This window comes from Crocodylus siamensis, chromosome 3, assembly GCF_052110815.1.
Source record: "Crocodylus siamensis isolate JL-2025a chromosome 3, ASM5211081v1, whole genome shotgun sequence".
NCBI classification, from domain to species: Eukaryota; Metazoa; Chordata; order Crocodylia; family Crocodylidae; genus Crocodylus; species Crocodylus siamensis.
Genome location: NC_143397.1, coordinates 137356797 through 137374028, shown reverse-complemented (window position 1 = coordinate 137374028; position 17232 = coordinate 137356797). Strand labels below are relative to the sequence as shown.

The 17232-nt window shown below is 42.8% G+C and overlaps 1 pseudogene; it reads left to right on the top strand.

The window, feature by feature from the left end:
- Positions 1 to 6640: 6640 nt before the first annotated feature.
- On the top strand, positions 6641 to 6873 carry LOC149868883 (U1 spliceosomal RNA; annotated as a pseudogene).
- Positions 6874 to 17232: the final 10359 nt, after the last annotated feature.

The following is a 17232-nucleotide window of genomic DNA, read 5'->3' as shown; positions in this document are numbered from 1 at the left end:
CATCCTATGTTTATTAACAGTAAATGGCATATGTCTGTGTCCTGGTACCGTAATGAGATCAGCAAAGGTGAAACAAGAAAGGTCAATAGTTAGACAAGGCAAGAGTCCCCTCCTCTATCTGCTGGAAAAGTTCAACTTTATGAGATACAGAAGGCAAGACAGGGTGGTACTTTATAGACAAATTTGTTCAGAAAGGCATGAGTTTTTGTAGATTATCGCCTCAGATGCTCTGGGCCAGATTAGACCTTTAGTAGGTCCTAAGCAAACAAACTCATGGGCTCATACTTTTTTCACTCTATAATTATAATATGTAAAATAAGCACAGCTGGGCCCCTTCTTCACTTAGGGCCCTAGGCATGTGCCTAGTTGTAGCCCTGCAGGTGCTATGAACGAACTTACAGAAAGATGGGGTATTAAAATGAAAAGAATAAAGTAATTTGAATACAAAGGATTAGGGAAAGGGGAAAGTAAGAAATGGGCACTGCTGAGGGGTGAAAGTGGGTAGAAGAGATTAAAGGGGATAAAAAAAAGAAAAAACACATGACTGACTACCTCTCTCTAATTATAAGATACAGTCAATTTTCCACAGACATGATAGAAACGTCTATAAAACTCAGTCTAGAGAAAAATTCTTTGAAGAATGCTCATCTTTTCTCCCATCCTAAAAAAATGCCTAGTTTCACACTGGAAGGATTGGTGGTGAATTAAATAGAACCCTGGTAATCAGCAAAATTACAGTGGCAGTTCTCATAAAAAAAAGTCTTTACAGTCATACCCTGGTCCCTCAGCAAGCATAACACGAACAGGTTCAGTATTATGTGTGGACACCAAACATTTCACAACGTGGGTCTGGTTGGTCCCCCAGGCATCCCACATTGCATTGTTCTTTCCCTACTCCCCCCAGTGCTGCAACTGGCTGCAGCCAGAACTCGACTGCCCCTTTTTTTTCCCTGTTCTTGGCACCTTTTATCAATGAACATCCTTGCCTTGCTTATTCAATAAAAGCAGTATTTCTAACAGCTGTTCCCTCACTACTTACATGTCCATGCTCCCTCATCATGTTCTCCCAGCCCCTGGGAACTCAAAAGAGTAGGTCCAAGAACACCCCCATCTCCAGGGCATCCCAGGTCAGGCAAGTGCGCTGCTGACTTCAGGCAACTACAAGCTTTTAGAGTTTACTGAACTCTTGTTCAGGAGAGAAAGAAAAGCTGAGGAGTGAAAATGCTCCCAGCCACAGGTCACTCACCAGTTGGGATCCCAGAACATGCATGCAAGTGGTCCCTGCCATTCATCCAGTGCAAGGCATGCTAGGCTGGGTGCTCACCCCATCACCTGGTATTAGAGTCACAGCACTTCATACACAATTTCCCAATCAGTGAAAACTGGGAATGGTTCAAATGTTACACGTGTCCACACCCTATACACGGTATATGCAATTTCATTACTTTGACTAAGCATACTCCACAGTACTGTCACGTGTATACAGGGGCAGATCCAGAGGGTGCAGTGGTGCAGTTGGAACCCCCTTCCTGACCCACTTTTGATTCCTGCTCCACTCAAACTTTAAAATCAGCTGCTTGGGGAGGGGTGGCAGTGGCAATTCCATTCAGGCAGCACTGATGGAGTCAACTGACTTCATGGCTCATTAAAATCTATCTGCTAATTTAACTCCACAAGTGTTAAGGACCCTCTCTCCTTTTTTAATGGTCTCAATGTTCCACTATTCAAACTATCCTTTCTTCTGAAATGTTGCTGTCTGCTAAGCATTTCCAGTAATGTCGCTCTTCTGTTTCATAGCCCTGCAGTCTGTTTTTATTTCTAGCTAAAAACCTTAACTCAGGCATGGTAATATACACTCAGGTGTAGAAATGACTGACTATAGTACTGGAGGCACTGTCAAAATGCTCAAGACAAATCTACTTTGTTTTACGAATCTGAATAAGGGATGTACATTTAACTGTAATGACTACAGGACTAATGAAACACTATCTTTTAACTATTGGGACCATTTTTTTTGTTTAGTTTGTTCTGTATTTTTAACTGAACATATAATCTAGCAACTCAGTGCACATTCCAGTTAGATTTGTTTTTGCTTTGATCTTAAACTGAATAATATAGTGCTACATCTCTGACATATTAATAAATCTTCTAGCTTTTCTTTAACTGGAGAAAAATAAATGTTGTGTCATACGTGAAGGTAACACCACATCATCTGCACCCCCTTTTTCAGTATCCTTAATCCATCTATCCATGTATGCCATCTAGTTCAATCATAAATCATTAAAATGAAACTGCCATTCTGACAATAAATGATCAAAGTATATTTGGCAACTCAGGAGATTTGGTTTGCTTTTTATTTTAATATTTGGGCATCAAGTGGGTAATGAAATGAAAAAATAAGCAGGCCAAATCCAGCAGTGCTACAGGTGGCTCCTTTCTTCATCCTGGCTACTTCCACTGGTGTCAGCACAGATCTCTCAGGTATCTTTGGAAAATATTTTATAACCCCAATGAACAGCTTTCTGGTTACAAGCTGCCAATCTCCATTTGTGTGGTTGCAAGAGGGTAATAAAGTGCTCAACTTTTTTGCCCTGCCAGCCAGATGGGCAGGGCCCAGTTCATCCATGGGCCGGATCCTGCAGGTGGGCCCGATCCAGCCATGTAGAGGTGGACAGGAGCAGCTTGGCCCTGACCCAGCAGCATGGCAGGAGGAGGAGGAGTGTACCTTGTACCCCAGCCCTAACCTGGGCCTGGAGGGGGAAGGGCATGGCCCAGCCCCAGCCTGACTGCACGGAGGGAAGGGAACATATCCTGGCCCCAATCTGATCCTTTAGTGGCAGGGACTGTGATCTGGCCTGAACTGGCCACACAGGGGAGGGGGAATGACCCAGCCCTGAATCTGCCATGCAGCACTTAGGAATCTGGTAGTGGGGGAAGATAGTAGTATTAATCCTGACCCATAGAGATGCCATGGCTCTGTGGCTGCGTTTTGAACACCCCTATGCTATAGACTACCCCAGGCTGTCATGACTTTTCATATTAAAACATGTCAGTTCATTTTGTGGATGCTACAAGCAGCCATCTTGCTGCCCTACTTCAGAATCCATACCTTTCCTCCTTTAGGTTTATCAGTTAATCCTACCACAGGCAGGAGCACATAGCAACATGGTGAGGCAAGTGGGGGAAGCACAACAGTGGTTCTCAACTGGGGGTGCTGCCAGACAAATGTAGAGGAGTAACTTGAATCTAAAAAGGTTGAGAACTGCTGGGGCTCATCATCATTTCTTTTAAGAACAGGAACTTAATTCTCCTCTTCTCTGCTCCAGTTGAAATGCTGCTTCTTGTCCTTTCAGATTGGTGCCAACTAGGCATGTTTCTCTCTGGAGAATTTCATTAGCCTGTGGGCTGGAGGATTTATTTCGAAACCATTGGCTTAATGTCAACTGGAAAGCTTACTGTTTCATCGTTCTCAGGAAAAACCATGCATCCAGTTTGACCCAAATATTAGCACCACAGTAATTCAAGCTCCTCTAGGGCCTGTTCATAACAACCCTAGGGATACTGGGTTGGTTTGTTTTAAGAATTAAAAAGAGATCCTTAAATGGAGTTGACATCAGAAATGTGTATAATATCTTGTTCTTAAAGAGACATTTCAAGGTTGGAAGGTAACATTTTGTATACCTTTGTTTGCCAAGTCTGTATGATGACTTCCCTTTTTTCTTTGGAAAACAAAATCAAAACAATCCAAAAAGCAAACTACTGGGATACAGTGGAGGAAAATTATCTTCAAAGGGGAAACAGATTTCCATCTCAACTAGCACCAGTTAGAACCCTTCTTAGCAATCCCAAGGAGTTAAGGACTCGTGAATGGGGAGAATGAACTGCCATCTTAATAGCAAAAATGATTCCTGGAGGTCAGGATCGAAATGCGTAATGATGACTACAGTATTAAAATACAGTTTAATGGCCATACAGCACTGATCGCAAGGCACCCCAAACATAGTACGAGGCAGTCTCTGTTCCCAGATGTCTAGTAAAATTCTAATCATGCAAAGAGCAATGCACGTACATAACTTTTAGCATGTGACTCACACTACTGAAGCTAATGAGAATACTCTCCTGTGCTTCAAGTTATGCACATGCATAAATCTTTTTGGGATCAGTGCCTAAACAGACAAGACAGTCAAAAGAAAGAAACCATAATTATTCTCCTGAGGAATCTTGCATTGCTGCTGTCACTACCCATGCTGCCCTTGTTATGAGAAGAAGAGGACTTGAGTCTCCAGGGGAGAAACTTTGAAAAGTTCCCAACAATAGACTTAAAGGAAATAAAAGAGATTTTAAATTCAACACTCTCTATACATTATTTAAAATACAATTTTACAAGAATCTTCAGGTTTAAGGATTTCTTGGCAGTTACTTTTTCACACACACACATACACACACACACACACACATATACAAAATCCTTGTATACAAGAGATCATTCAATGTTTCAGCCATAAAAGTGGGCAGAAAGTGGTCCCTACCATGTACTGCAGTGACAGCTTGTACATGTTTTCTCATCATACTGGTTTGGTTCAGTGAATTTCCTGTTTTTAGTTTCAAACAACAATGTTCAACTATTTTGTGCATAATCATTGATTCCAAGACATTACGTCTGGCCTTGTTCACTCCAATATAGTTTGTCTCACTAGGGCAGAATGCTGAAAAATGCTACTATCAGGAGTAATATTAACAACCATGAATAGTCCCAATACTCAGGAGATGGAGCCTTTCCTTTTATCCCAAAAGCATGCCATTGGCTGATGCTAGAACTATCATCACTAGTAGTGCTAACAAGGCTTTAGTTCAGCAAAGTAAAGTCAGTCTTGTCAGTTCCATACTTTCAAAAACGAGGCACCAAAGGTTCAAGGAACTGGATTAAAAATAATGAGATTTAAGATAAAAATAAAAGATGGGGTTCTTTTTCTTTGCCTTCTGGTCTTTAAGCATTTCAGATAAACTCAAGTCATATTTTCAAGCTTTTTTCTACAACCAGGAAGACTAGTAACATTCCTCCTATTAAACTAAATTGGAAATGTTGTCATCATCACATGACTCCTGGAGTTGAGGCTTCAAGAATATCCAGTACTGAAAAATTCACAGCACACTTGTGAACCGGCTGGTATCCCGCGTGAGTTTTTAATACAATCATATAGTGAAGCTCACTTCTAAATCATGGCCTGTATGTTCCTATTAACAAACCCACAAATATGGTTGGAGTAGTGACATTTTCCTCCCCTCCTGGTAGCTATGGTTCCACACCTAAAGTGAACTTTATGCAGGTCTTTCATGGAGCTAAATATGGGTCAGGCCCTGAATTGTTGATCTAAACTATAGCTCTTCAAGCCAAAGGTAGGAGTCGTCGTCTCAGGTTCCACTGGCTCCATGTGATTGTCATCCATATACCTTGACACCCGGTGTTTAAAATTCGGCAGAACATCTTGGCTCCACAAAATCTGACAGACCCATAAACATTCCCTTGCTCTTTTACTTAAAGCACCTTTTTATGGTACACTTAAAAGTATTAGGAATAGCGGGCACTTTTACACATTGCTAAATGGGTATGTTATAAGGCACAGTACCCCTAGTATCTCTGTTTTATAAAGTGCTGATAAAATCCTTCAACACTTCTATTAAATTAAGGTTGGGGAGGAGAAAGGGAGGAAAGAGTCTTCTCCAACGTGGCACCAAGTTTCGTGCTGGAAAGAACACTTCATGCAACAAGAGTTACAGAGCCAAGTTCTGTCATCCATTGTAGCCCTCTTAATTGATGTGGCATTGAACAGGATATCAATTAGTTCAGACTTAGGCCTACAATCACCTCTCTCTATGTATCCTTGCATGATCTACCCCAGGGGTTCTCAACCTTTTTAGACTCAAGACACCCCTTGTTTGGTTTAAGTCACTCCTTGTTTGGCTTGAAGCACCCCTAGAAAAATGCCAGCTCTCAGATTTCACTCATTTTTTACTACAGAAAAATTCTAGAGCAGTTCTTCTGTTGCAAATGATTCTACAATCACAACAGATCAAACTTTTTTAAAACTATGATTCCCACTTGAAAGCTGTGGGTTTTATCTTGTAAATTGTATTTGCACACCCTACAGTGCTAAGATTGACTAACACCTTGAGGCACAACTGAAAGGCTCTCAAGGTAGCCCAGGGTGCCATGGAGCCCTGGTTGAGAATCACTGGTCTACACACATTTGAAAAAAAACAACTCTAGGCTTCAAGCCAGAAAAGCATTTAAACATGCATTTGATTTAAGCACATGACTAATCTTCCTAAAACTCAATGTGACTACTGACACGCTCCAGGTAAGACACCTGGTTGATCACCTGGCTGAATCCCAACCTTCCTGGAAACTCCCAGCATGATGCTAAGCTACATTGATGTTATTGAGAGAGACATGTACAGTGATGTTATTAAGAGAGACACTGCAGTAGAAGACAGGCACAAAGCCACGTAAACAATTCAAGTCCTTTGTTAAATAATAATGTGAGTATGTGGCACCTCACTCCAGGAATATGTCTACATGGTATAATTAGGACAGACAGACAGTCACATTAATGCATTTTATTGCTGTGGGTACCCAAGCCAGCTTACCTGGAAGGGGAGACATGATGATCAACCACATGGTTTTCCGAGGGTGAGGCCTGCCCTTTGCACTCCAGGCAGGCTGACCCCTGAACTTTCCCCAAGGCAGTTTTCCCAGGGTGAGACCTGTTCATTGCACTATGGGCAGGCTGACCCCTGTGAGTTCCCCTGAATGTGGGAAACTCGACTGCACAATTTTGTGGCAATGGGGAGCTGCATTCACACTTCTCCCACAGCTTGCTCCTCAGCCTTTAGCTAAGAGCAAACAAAACTAGGGGGCATCTGAACCCCAAGGCCTCTGGGGCTGGGGCTAGCATGTAGGGTGCCTGCCATGGATTTGGGGAGTATCTGATGAGTCTGGGAGGGAAAATACTTATCCAGTGGTAGAGCTACACACAGATTTGAACGACTGAGCTCTGCTCAGTTGAAATTTGAACTTGATTATTGAGCTTTGCCCAAAAAAATTAGGAACTGATTTGGCCCTTGAAATGAAGGAAAAAAAATAGCTCGAGTATCTCGGCAATGCATTGCATTATTTCTGGTAGACATGCCCTGCATAGAAAGAACCTTTGGCAGCTCTACCCAGGAAAATCTGACTGTGTATGGTTAGCCCAGAAGTAGTTGTTAGTGCAAATGAGAGTTTGAACTGAAAGCCCAGTGGCACTACAAAACTGACATCTTACACAGGTCTGAATTTTCTCAGGTCACTCCCTCCGGGCAGTTCTAACTATTGCCTCCTCCACTTGTGCACTAGGTGAAGGAAAAGACATGGAAGAATAGAGTGAGAGCCTTTACAGATGTAGCAATTAGACTCAGAGCCACTCTCTAGACACCGATTCTCTACCACATCATCCAGTGATGTTTAGAAACATATAATAATATGAATCAATTTTGACTCCTACATTTTTTAACTACAGGTCAATATAAAATCGGTAATTATACAGTACAGTTATATTTCCTTGTCTATGTAATAAAAAACATCACATCCCGGAATCGGGAATATTCACATGCAAGCAATCCTTGATTATTCAAAAACTCGTTTTAACCCAAAGCAATATTGCATCTCTTGCTACACATCAATGATATTGAAAGTCTATCACTTGAACAAACCCTCCTTCATCCAAATTAATTCACTGTCCTCCTCTGAGGTAACTGAGATTTGACTGAACTGCACTCAGAATATACTGAGACAGCACATGTAAATGATGGATTATAACTTAGAGATATTTCATTATAATTTCCTGTACAACAACTGTTTCATTCAGTGTTGCAACTTATTAATGTACTGGCACTATGGTGCTTTAACATTGTACACTGTGAAGAAGCTATACATATCCATTTTATACAGAAAACTAAAATGTAAGAAAACACAATATTACAAGAACATTCAGACTGCAAAACCAAGCATTCAAAAGTTAGAAAATGCCAACGTTAAAGATACCTGTGCAGGATCAATTTACCACCTTTGTACCATCTCCATTATGATACAGTCTTGAATTACATGTTGACATGCTATTTTTTCACAAGGTTTTAAGGTCCATGATAGGCTTTGGAGTTAAGTGTGGCACCATTCCTCTGAAAGTGGACCATTTTTGTCCATGTCCTATTTTCTCTTGGTCTCCTCATCCCAAGCCTCCCCACCTTCTCAACCCTAGATCTCAACCCAGTCTCCTTCTTCCTCTCCCCTCCCCCTGCACACTTTGTTCTTCATTCCAGCTCCAGTCTCCTAGCTGAGCTCAAGTCTCCCAATTTTCCTCTGTAGACTTCTTGTCCAATCCGGTCCCTAATCTGTTGGGTCCCTCTGCCTCCCTCCAGTTTCCACACCAGTTCCCTTCCTAGCCAGTCACTGTGTCTTCCCTACCTGAAGTTCTGTCTTCCTGCCCCCCCCAGGTCCTTTAACTCAGTCTACTTTCTTCATATCTCTTGGTGCAGCCCCACACTTCTTGGGAAGGAAGAGAAACACTGAGAGCATAAATGAGACAGGCACTCTGGTCTCAATTTGATTTTAGCACATGATTAAACTTCCTAAACTTCAATAAGAGTACTCACATGCTCCAGGTAAGAGATGTCACTGGCAGAAGAAAGAAGCAATTACTGAAAACACCCCAATTGGTCCCTGAGTCCACAAGCTGGAGCACAATCATTGTAGATGGGAACTTGGAGCTACCAAGTTCTAGCCAGTCTCTACCAAGTACATACAAACAGATTGTTCAGTCTCATGAAGCATAGATGTTTCCCCAAAGGGATGGCAAAAGGCACATCTCTAATGTTCTATACCTCCTTCCCCAAATTTCAAGTTGTTTCTCCAAACCGTGGAGATGATGGAGTTTCTCAATGAAGAAATGTTGGGAGAAAATGTTTAATGTGAGCAAAACAATGCCTTGTTCAATTATTTTGTTGTCAGAGAGTGCATCTACATGTGCGCTTTGCTGGAGAATTGACTAATTAGCTCCCCAGTAAAGTGTCATCATCTACACATGTGCCAGTATTAGGGCACAGTAAATTAATTAACTCTGTCTCTGACAGCACTGTCTTACAGCAGAGTCATTTACTGCACTGCAATGCACGTGTAGCAGTGACTGGGACAATATCACTTTGAGACAGGGCGGAGCGGCCCCAGGTTGCAAGCAGGTCTGGGGGGTCAGCCACAGCTCCACAGTTTCAGCACTCTCACATGCCCCAGTTGGCCCCTCTGTCATCCAGTGCCACCACCCAGAGTCTGGGGCTGACCCCCTCTCCCCCCCGCCTGCTGCCAGCTGCTGTGCCCTGGCTTAAAGTGCTGCTGCCCCAGGCACACATGTATATGCACCCAGAAAGAGCTGAACCCTTTTAGCTAAAATTAAAAAAAAAAACTACCCGAAGCAGATAACAAGCAGAAAATTTCAGCCTAAACAATTAAAATGTGTCAAAGTAATAAGCAACTGAAAAAAGGCCTTGTAAGGAGAAGTATCAGTCAGTGTTACTAATTGGTGGTGTGAGTAGCCTTGCCAATAATGAGAGAGCAAACAAAAGATTTTCCTTTCTAAACCAGCACAAGCAGAGAGGCAAATTGTTCAGTAAGTATACGTCCACAACAAGATAATTATTCCCACTACAGGTCCTGAAATGAAGTGATCATATTAACACACTTCTTTATCAGCAAATGAAACTAGGTAATCTAATACTATGCATGGTACTGTAAACTGCATGGAAATTATTACCTATGGTCCAGTTTAACTCCAGTAGCAAAACTCCCATTGATTTCAGTGGGAGAAAGGCTGTGTCCACAGTTCAGTTTAACAGCGAGGATAAACACTGTATAACAGTAAGTCACAGATGTTAGAAATGTTTAACACATTCAGTTCCCTATTTATTTCATACACTTGCACATGGTAGTTCAGATCTTGCAAACATGGACACACTTGACTGAAGTTACCCACAAGGAGTAGCCCTATCAAAATAATGTAACTTTATTCATAAGCGGTGCACTGCCAGGATTGGCACCAATAGACTTGCTGGGATGTTCAGCACATCATTACTGGGAGTATGCTGTTCCTTGCAGATACTTCCTGACTGTGACATCATTCATAATTAACAGTGCAGCTGCAAATTCTCCACTAGCCTCTGCTTTTAAATCCATGAAACAACAAAGCTGTTGCGGAAATTCCTTGGGTCTCTCAGGATAGAAACTATGGCAGCTTATCTAGGTGACTATAAAGCAACTGTTTCACTTATTAGGGCCTCCAGGAATTGGAGCAGTCAACCCAACACAGGATCAGGCCTTCAGAATGAGAGAGATCTGAGAAGCTGAAGGCTGAGGAAATGTGGGGGTAAGGATTTTGTGGGAAACTGGGTCTATAGATAGTAGTACCAGGCAAGTACAAAATAATTAATCCTTACCCAAAAAATAATGCCTGATATTCATGATTGGAATTGTACAGTTCTTTTGATAGCTATGTCCACCTCCCATGTCCATTTGACTCAGCCTCCTCTGACCCAAGATTGGCTCCTGCACAATTTACTCATATAAATAGTTTTAGTCAGGTCAAACATCTCAGGGACTCTGGTGCTGTACAACTGGAAGGCAGCAGAATTGTCTATACTACCTCCAGCCATGCCAGGAAACACCACAGAGAAAACATGACCCCCTCAACTCCCTCATGCCAAGCACCTTAAGGGACTGTGGAAGGCAGCAGGAAGAAATAAATACTATAGCTGCCATTAGAGTAGTGTCAGGCATACACCAAGGAGCATGGCTTAGCCCATGAGTCACGGCCTGTTCTTTTAAGCTAATTTATCCACATCGTCTGTATCCACTCTCCAGTAAGTTCCACATACCATTTGCAGCAATAAAGGGATCTTCATCCAGTTTAGCATCATTGCTGGCAAGTAGGCACAAATGACCAAGCTTCCTCATTAATTTAACTGAATCTGAGAAATTCAGTCTTATAAATGGGATGCATTGGTGTGTCAGTCATGCAGGTCAGGGCCCCAAGGGCCTCAGCCAGTTCTCATGACAGTTAATGGAAAGATTCCTAACAACTTCAACAGCATTTGGATCAGACCATAAATAAGCAAGTTGCTAAATACATCATTTCATAGCTCCTTTGACAGCAAGGGTTCAACATGCACTGTAGAGGAAACATAGCCGTTTTGGTCACTGAGCCCAATCCATTAGTATTTAAGAAAATAACCATGGTTGTTTTATCCAAAAATGCCATTCTTATGGATTTCAGGACAAGAACAATGTTAATAGGCGAGACTGTAAAAGGATAGCTCAGGGGAGTCTACATGTAGGTTACAATAGAGCTGCCAAGTTTCAGCCAGAGGGGAATTTGAAGAGCGCTTTGTTTAAGGCTAAAGTGCACAAGAATAATTTGTGTATTTCTCTTGCTCAAAAGGAAGCACTTGGCTTCTCACAGCCTGAGGGGCAGAGGTGGATGCAGGGAGAAGAAGGGGATAATGATGGGGCTCTAAGTGACTACCAGGAAAAGAAAGCCATAGGAACATGGATTATTGGCAAGACCCAATTTGTTAGCTATGATATCATGTACCTTTAGTCTGTCTCTCTCTCATTCCAGGTGCTTCCATATTTAACCTCAATTCCCTTCCCAACCACTTTCTCTTTTAGCTTATCCTTTTCCCTGTCCCCTTTATGATTTTCCTTCTCCTTCAAAACCTTCTCATTTTCCTGGATAGCAGCCTCTCCTGTCCTTCTTTGTCAGTTGTCATGTGTCCTTACTATTAGGGCTGTGCAAAGCTTTTGTCCCTGATTCAGTTCAGCAGAGATTTGGCCTGATTTGGTGGCCATATCTCCAAATTCGAATTGAATCAAGAGACCCTTTAGTCTCTCCAAATCAAATCGGAACCCTCTGAATCAATTCAGAGAGATTCAGAAAGATTCGGCAATTCAGGCATAAACACAGCTTTCAATGTTTTTTCTGCATACCTCTAGGTAGCAGGTGGCTCATGAATGCTGCGATGGGGGCTCCCCAGCGAGCTCAGCAGCAGACCTGAAAGGGGACCAGAAGTGCTTCTTCCAGGTCCACCGGGGAGCACGCGGGAAGCCCCCCTGTACCTCCCGCCCTGGTGACTGGTGCCTTCTGGTCTGGGGGGGGGCACCCAGGGTCCCCCTGTGACCAATTGCTGAGCTGGGAGGGTGCAGGGGGGCCCCCCCATGCGCTCCCCACCGGACCCAGAAGTAGACCGGAAGTACACTTCTGGGTTCACTGCCAAGCATGTGGGGGGGCCCTGCACTCCTGTGGGATGCTTCATCCGCCCCAGCATCGCAGTGATCACAAGCTGCACCTGGTACCTCAAGGTATGTAGAAAAAAACATTTAAAGCTGCGTTTATGGCCAAATTGCTGATTCACCAGATCAGCATCGAATCTTCAGATTCAGATTCGGATTCGGCTGAATCGAATAAGGGAGTGATCCAAATCAATGAATTGAATCACTGTCCCCAATTTGGGCCAAATCCGAATCGAATATGACCTGTTTCTCACACCCCTACCTACCATATACAAAGGATCAGGCCCTGCTTACTCTTTCTCATATTCTGTTTCTTCCCTGTCTCTCTTCATCTGATTCTCACAGTGCTCTTTACTTGCTCATTCCTCTCCATTAGTTTCCCCCTCTTTCAAACCTCTTTCAGTTGCCAGATTTCTCCCCAGTAATTCCCAGCTTCTTTCCCTATAGCATCTCACTCCTATATCTTTTTACCTCTCAAGTGTTCCCATTGCTCATCCTCCCGACCTCTCTTAATATATTACCTTTGATTCTTGAACACCGTTTGTGCTCCAGTGGCTTTTGTAGTGCAGGGGACTCAACTTGTAAATAATCTCTTCTTGATGTGCACAAGGCTCATAAGTCTAGCTGTACTCTAAATGGAAACCTAGATAAGTAGGGACTTTTATTTGCCAGGCATAAGGAGAAGTGAATAAGCACTTCTACTGGGAGCTGAACTCAGAGAAATGTCAACAACCACGCTCCTAATTTTGTTGTTCCCAGCCTCATATGAACATAGAACGTACTTGATAAGTTAAATAGGGATCAGCATGTGCTTGAGAAACTCATTCAGTTTCTTCTAAAAATCACTTCTAAACCTGAATAAAGAGTCAACTCCAAGGCTTTAAAACTATATCACACAGGGGAAAAAAAATGGAAACATTGGAAAATGGACATGGAGAGAATATTTAACTTAACCGCTTCCAAATTCATGCTTCACGTGGATTACAAAAGATGGCTTGCCTCCTAAGGATGAGATGTTTTTTATAGAGGCCTTTGGATGGAAATACTGTTGTATTATAGATAACAGGCAATACCGATTTTCTACCTGACAGATGATTTTCTATCATCTTCTTTGAAAAGGTGAGACCTTTAGATATATTTCAGCTAAGAGAGCTCTCTCGTCTCTCTTTAAACCTGGATATGGGATTCTTTAAACAGTGACATGCATTTGGCAGTGTTTTGTTGCTGAGCTAAATTTAATCCTGGGCTATTCACTTGTTAAAACCGGAGTGGGAAAATCTACCCCAGTTTCATTTCACACTGATCTCCCAATTGGGAAAGTTTAGTCCAAACAGTTTTGAAATTGCTCACCTGCGGTTTTATTGGAGTCTCCTCATGTAACCTCAATCTCATTACTAGGATTTCTTTTTCTCCCTGTCACTTCATGCCTCATAATTCTTTCACTGCTGCTGTAAAAGTACACTATTTGGCCCAAACTCTTGAAGCTACCTTCCTAGTCTTTGATGTGTTATAAATGCAGTGCCCAGCTCCAGCCAGAGACAGCCCTTTTTGGCTCACACAATCTTTTGTTTTACTAGGGAAACTTCTCTGACGTATGACAGCAGCTCCCGGAGGCTGCTGGGCAGCTGGGGGGAAGCGATAAAATGAACTACAACCAGACCATAAATCTGAGGTGAGTAGGAAACTAGCCTCAGGTCTCTTGCTCCTCCTGCATGGAAGTGGCCAGTATTCACTGCCTTACGTTACATTCTTTTTTAACTGTGGAAACAGCTGCAGTTGCATGCTGCTGCTTGCCAGAGACTAATATTTCTCCTACCTGTTCAGACATCCCATATATATTCCAGAAAATGCTGATGGTGGAAGGGTTTGCCTTCCCTAAGTTCTCCCTATGCACTTGCATCTATAATTTAGATCCCTCTCAGCCTCACCAGTGATTTTTGTTCCCTGGATTTTAAGTAACTGGGGTTCAGCTTTGGTGCAACCAAATGGAAGTCAGGAGTGACGTTAAAGAGCAGGGTTTCTTGGCATCATCTGATTCAACTAAGCAGTGGTCTCACACTAGACTTCTGTGATCTTGTTATTGTTCTTTAGCTAAGAGATGCATGTTGCCAAGAATTAACTCTTTCTGTATGCACCCTGTCATAATATCCATGTGCCCTTCACCCTAATACTGAGGCAGCCAACAAGGGCATAACTGACCAGTTCTGTGTCCTGGGGGAAGGCAGCCCATAATGCAGGAGTCATGGCCAGAGGCTTGCTGCCATAGGGGGAGATGTTGCCTCCTTTTTGACAGCAACCTGTGTGTGAAGCAGCTGTTTAAACATCAATTTTCTGAAGAGAAAATGGGAAGGAGGGCGAAGTGCCCCCCAGCGCCATTCTAATGCCCGCCCTCCCCCCCCCCCCCCCCCCCCCCCCCCCGCCTTAAGCAGCACCCTGGGCTCATGCCGTGCTCACCCACCCATCGTCTCCTGCTCCTCTTTTGTCATGATTTCCAGTTATGAAGTTGGAGTTTTCTCTAGTAGGGTCCTCAGCTCTAGTGTGCAAAGCATCATGCATGCTTATGAAGCTGAATACGCAATAGTTATTCCACTGGGAGATGCCCATAAACACACCCCAAATCACGAGGGAGCCAAGCCCCTGAGCCCCTATATTTCGAGGAATGCTAAAGGGTCTAACTATACTCTCTTCCCCAGGAGTTTTCTGCTGGAAATAGCTGACTGTAATGTGCTCCACTGACCCAACCCTCCACTTGCAAGAGTTTCAGGCAGAGAAGATCACCACCTAAACTAACACCGACAGGCTAAGAAGTATACTATCTCTGTAATCCTTGCCATACCTCAGTGAACTGACATCCCCTTGAGCTGTGGTCCAGCTCCACTGGGCACATTTCTACAGTGCACTCACTGAGGGTTTTCTCTGGGGCTGGAGGAGAGTAGGAAACAACAGTGCAGAGCCAGCACTGCTTGTTTTTTGTCTTATTTTGCCCTGCTTTTTCATCCAGTCTCTCCTGAGAAGCCTCCAGACTGTATAACTTATCACTAGACAAAGCAGGTGACTTTTTTTAAAGCTGAAGCCAAATCCATCTCAAGGGATAACTATCAGAAAAGAAATATCAACCTTCCCACCCCAATTCTCCACAATACATCAAGGTCTTCACCAGGAGGGAAAGGGCAGTACCAGTGGCACAAAGAACAAATCGCTTCCAACAAAGCACTTTTAAAAAGTCCACCCTTTTCTGCAGCCAGTGAGGCAGAGGCCATATCTTCCACTGGCTTGGCCTGGCAGAACTACAAGGCATTGGCACATTAGCCCACTTTGATTTTATGTCACTGCATTATTTTCACAGCTTAGGGAGGTGTTGTCTTGCTTATGAAATACACACAGCAGTTACACATATGGCCTTCTTAATTTCAGCACTGCAAGCACAATTAGTAATTTCATCAAGTTAACATTCTGAAAGCAATAGAATTAGAACAGACTGTAGGCAGCTACCTACAATTTACAGAAAGCAATATATATTTGTATAATAAATATGCAGCACTGTATATACTTGCATTTGAGCCACTGCATATAAAACATTGCCAGAAACATTAGATGAAATTTTGTGCCACCAGCCTCCTCTTATTATAGTGGCTCCAGCCCTTAAATCACATCTGAGATATACCTGGCTCTAGCTTTTCATATCACAGGGTCCAGCAGACTTTGTCAATTGCAACATGCCTGGTAGTAAGCAAAATGCTCCTTCATTTCACTCTCAGCCTGCAAGAGACTGAAAAACACCAAGCTGAGCAGATAATGATGGCCTGATTTCCCAGAAATTAGCTTTCCTATTCCGAAGCAACTCAATTAAATTGACCTTTTGAGACAGTTCTGCCTCAAATCCTTTTAAAGGAGTAGTTTCTTATGAAGGGGGGGAAGGGGTTCTCCACAAGACTGTACACAAGGATGTCATGGAGGGAAAATGGTATTAGTTTTGCATGCAAGCCTTCAAGCCAAATAAAAATTGTGCCCATTTTCAGGTAAGAAATTCTTTACTATGCTGAAGCTTCTAGTACCATGTGAACTGGATTTGTATTTTAAAGTGGCCTGTGATCAGGAAAGAAAGCATTCCTTGTCAGGGGACTTGGCCTCAAGATGTTGTCATCAGCTTTTCTACCATGCGACCTTGTCAGCTCATTTAGGTAGACATTTTCCTTGCTTGAAAGTTAAGCACCCGAACCCAGTTAGTTACCTACAGATGTGGCTGGATGTTCCAAGGTTTTAAGGGAGCATAGCGTTCATTTGCTCTTGCAGCTCTTGTGGGTACTCACTACTTCCCAAATTTGAACCTCTTTAGGTGTTTAACTTCAGGCACCCAAGTATGTAAATGATAGTCTTCATGTTTCAGTGCTACTACGTCAATGCTTCCAAATGGGAATCAATAAAAAATACCTTATAGAAATGTTGTAACTTGACTGACTCTCTTAGATCCTCATGTGGAAAGTGCACAGAAGAGTGGCTTCATTCAGCTTTCAGTGTTGGTTGTGAGACTGTGAAGAGGACTCTGTCCTTCAAGCCCAAGGTTAAAATTACAGATCTCCTTATATCAATGACAATATCATGACTTTGTGACAGGAAATGCAATATATCCGAGCTAATTCACACATGGGATAATCCTCCACTACTATATACTTCTGTTGTTTTGATTCCCCATCAGCATCCTCTTCCCCCATTCAACTACCCATATTTGTTTGTTATTGGATAATTCCCATTTATCTGCATTTTCCTTGAAGTGGCTTATTAACCAGAGTTGGCTGTAGCAGGCTCCCTCATACTGAGGCTTTTTCCCTAGAGCCCTGACTAAATATCAGTTTAACTAAATA